Source organism: Littorina saxatilis, linkage group LG10, assembly GCF_037325665.1.
Source record: "Littorina saxatilis isolate snail1 linkage group LG10, US_GU_Lsax_2.0, whole genome shotgun sequence".
In the NCBI taxonomy this organism is placed as follows: Eukaryota; Metazoa; Mollusca; class Gastropoda; order Littorinimorpha; family Littorinidae; genus Littorina; species Littorina saxatilis.
The window spans coordinates 15,410,394-15,414,516 of record NC_090254.1 but is presented as its reverse complement, the minus strand read 5'-3'; positions in this window follow the sequence as shown (position 1 = coordinate 15,414,516).

Sequence of the window (4,123 nt, the reverse complement as noted above, 5' to 3'; positions counted from 1 at the left end):
AAATGCTTAAAACAGAGTTACTGACCGAAAAAAACGTGCTCGAGTCATTCGGCGAAGGTGGCGAGCTTTCAAACCAGCACGACTTTAATAACTCAGAATGCCTTTTTTCATCATGCCTCTATTCTACACGAGTAACATAGTGCAGTGGTAACGGTTCCGGACTCTCGTTCATTCGCTCCGGGTTCAAGTTCCGCCGGGAGCTATAGTATTTTTTTTGTATTAATCTTTTCCTTTTTAAGCCTCCGCAATTGCATTCCGGCTGCAAAAACCGGGTTTTGCCTCTGTGTTAATTTTATTCATTTGCAAAAGAAACCTTCCTATGCTTTGAAAAAATCATATCATGTCTTGACTTTCAACTGTACGCGCGTGTGTTTATGTGTGTCACTACGGTGAGTATGTGTGTGTGTGTGTGTGTGTATATCTGTGTGTGGGTGTGTGTGTGTGTGTGTGTGTGTGACGTGTCACTTGTGTCATCATAGTTTCAGTGTGTGTATGAGTGTAGATTGAGAGAGAATGAGAGAAAGTGAGAGAGAGTGAGTGTGTGGTTATTTGTTTGTGACTGTGCGCGTGCGTGTATGGGTGCGTGTGTGTGTGTGTATATGTGTGCGCGCGAGCGCGCGTGTGTGTGTGTGTGTGCAGTGTGTGGTGTGTGTGTGTTTATGTGTGCCGTCAGTGTCACTTGTGTCATAGTGTCAGTATGTGCATGAGTGTACGTTTGTCTGTGTGTGCATGTGTCGTAAGAGAGAGAGAGAGAGAGAGAGAGAGAGAGAGAGAGAGAGAGAGAGAGAGAGAGAGAGAGAGCGACACTTCTTTGGCAATTTTGGACCAGACAGCGTCTTTATGTTTAACAGTTAGACTGTTCTGTAAACTTGGTGTTTACTGTGTTTTTTTCTAATTAACTGTTCTGAAATTTGGACAGAATAACCGTTCTTTCGTAAAACACTTCTGTCAAGAGTACAGCAATTTCACCATCTGAAAAAGGTGCAGAACGCCCCTCCGTGTCTACTTTCTTTTTGAGCGGCACACGTGCCTTGCCATTTTCGTTGACTGCCATGTTGATAGAAACGTGCGCATGCGTATTGGTAGGGATTCCCCCAATTTCCCCGACCTTGACCTTAATACTCTCGCTGTCACTCCTTTGGCGTTCAAGTCAGTTCATGCATTGTGAACAGTTAGAAAGTTGACTTCGGGAGTTCCCACTTCGAAAAGAGGCCTATACTTCCAGTGTTTCTTACTTCTAGTTCATGCATACGGGCCCTGAACGTGGCTGTGTGTTCAGAAAAACTGTAGGATCCAGGTCTACACGGCCTCCGTCCAGCGGCGTCGTGGCGCCCGTGCCGGACGTTGACCTCTGCAATAACTCGTCGAGGGACGTTGCTGCCGTAGCCGCTGTCGTCGCCGGTGATGTCGCCGCTGCCTGCTCTCTTGACAGTGGCCCATCGTCGCCCTGAAGTTCACGTATCAGAGCCAAAGTAGCAACATGGTGGCCCGGCTTTAGTTTGAGTTCAGTCACACTGGCCCTCGTGGCATTTACCAGTGCGATGTGCGTGTCAAAACCGGCCTCCACCAAAATTTCTGCCACCGTAGAAGGGAGCTGTTTTACCCACTTGTCAAACTTGAATTTGGAACTGTCTCTGTCAGTCATTTTGCACTGCTGCGTATAACATTTTTGAAGTAAAAAGAACTGAGTAAAAATTTCCAAGTCAGCTTTGCTGGCAAAACACTTTGCTGCTGCTGCGCCGGTGTACAAAAGCTGACTGACTACACTGAATGCAAAAGCTAACAATCACATATCTAGGCGTAGGAATATTTTACTCAATAGGCCCTATACACACAACTGCCACACGATACAGGACCCCTCTCACGTGCAGCCCGACCCATCCGCCGAACACGCTACTCCAAGGTGTAACCCATCCCGCAGAAGGGACCGACTGCACGAGAGAGCGAGCTGAGCGCACTCACACAAATTTAAACTTTATTTATTCTAAATAACACGTAAATGTGTTAACCATGACCGGGAATCGAGACGAGGGTTTTGTGCATGTGTGTGTATCTGTGGAGAGCGATTCCCAGATGACTAGTCGACATGCAGTCTTCATGACACTTTACATACAAATTCTTTCATATCCCTACACCATTCCCTTTTTTTTCTCAATAGATATCATTGATGATGTACATCCGGCTTTTCGTGAAAGTTAAGGCGGCACCATCAGGCCCTCAATTTTTGATCAAATTGCTTGAAATGTTGGTGGAGCAATCCTTGACTAAGTCCGGACTTACTGCATTAGTATTGCATTTCAGATTGGAAGCTTTCAAATTGATCAGTTTGTTTGTTCATCAAAATGGTGATAAAGATCAAATTTCGAATTGTCCTTTTTCATTTAGTCGAGTTTTGACAAAGTACAGCCCATCAACTTCAGACTCAGATGAACTCACTGCACTGAGATATCATCATCATTTGTCTCTAAACCTACAACTGTGTGAAATATCAGAAACATCTCAAATGTTAGGTTTTTATGAACCAAATATAATCCCGCTGTGAGCACAACATTTGACAAGGGTCCACCAAACTGGGGTCATGTCGGGAGATTATCAAACCCTAGAAGTGTGCACATTTTCAAAGCTCTAGCTTGAGAAACATCCGAGATAACCCCCACGGTAATTTTTGTGTCTACGGACGGCCTAACGCTGCTCATTCCTGAGACTCCTTATTACTCAGAGGAGTAAAAAACCCATTTAATTTAATGGCCCTAGTGTTTATCACACTCCCAAATTTATGTAAAGGTGTTTCTTTTTTTTTATATAGAAGTGTGTGTGTGTATCTGTACGTTTATTTCCGTTTTGCTTTTCTGTACTCAGTGCATGTTTCAAAACTGCCAAGTCAATTTTCTTGAAAGGATAAGTTCTGTAGTCAGAATTAAATATACTCTTCGCTCGGAATGTGCAATGGAAGAGACCTACGCATTGGATTTTATTTTTAGCTAAAGTTTTACTAATTATACCCCCCCCCCTCCCCTTCCACACAAAATTACAAAACAAAGGCCTGTTCGTTGACAGCGAGAACAATCACGAAGCAAGACATCAGAAACAAGTTTGTGCTCGACACAGCAGTGAGTGTTTACGAGTTCTTTAAAGATTCCAAATAAACAGCATGCTCCTTCAACGGCAGATGGAAACACGATACAAAGATTTCACAGTCAGGGTTGTCAAGCTACCCGGAGCATTCTCATTTGATGTTGAAAGCGTGCATTCACTATCTCAATGGCACTCAAGAACATCACGATTATGTTCAGTAACAGGTTTAAACGTCAAGACCTTCCTCTTAGGGCCCTATTATCACAATGCCTGAATGAATGAACAGCCAATAGTAAATGGATATTAACAACTGATCAGAACCAGGAAGTTTTCTATCACTAAAGATGTTTTCTTCTCCAATGTTTAAATGTCAAGAACTTCCTCCTTTGGGCGTTTAGTGTGTGTTAGTGTGTGTTAGTGTGTGTGTGTGTGTGTGTGTGTGTGTGTGTGTGTAAGCATGCGTGTGTGTGCGCGTGTGTGTGTGTGTGTGTGTAAGCGTGTGTGAACAGACAAGCTGCAGGCATTTCAACAAGCAAGTTCTCTCTTTCAGGGTAATTCCCACCACACTTACCCTTCTTGCGAGGGTGGAGGCGGGGAGCAAAAAGTAAGAAAAGGGAGGGAGGGGAGGGTAGAAAGGGGCTGTCCCAATTTTGTTGCTACCATCTGAGGCAAACACGATTTGGTAGTCTTAACAGTGGATGCGAAACATAACATACACAGGAAATAATGAGGTCAGGCTGACTGGACCTGCCGTCAAGTTTCACAAAGAAAGGGCATACGGGCATCGGTCTCATTTACCGTGTTTATATATTCAATTCAAACAGCCAACTTTTCGTAAGCACAGACTAGCTATGGAGCAGCGCTTGATTGACCGCTCCTCCTCTTCTCCCACTTCTCATCGTTGTTGTACTTCTTCTTCTTCTTCTTCTTCTTCTTCTTCTTCTTCAACCGTAGCACACACATTTCTGCCTTCCTAAGAGGCTTCATACCGCAGCATGTCTGGCTCTTAGGAAGGGCCTATACCGCGTCATGGCGTGACATTCCGCGT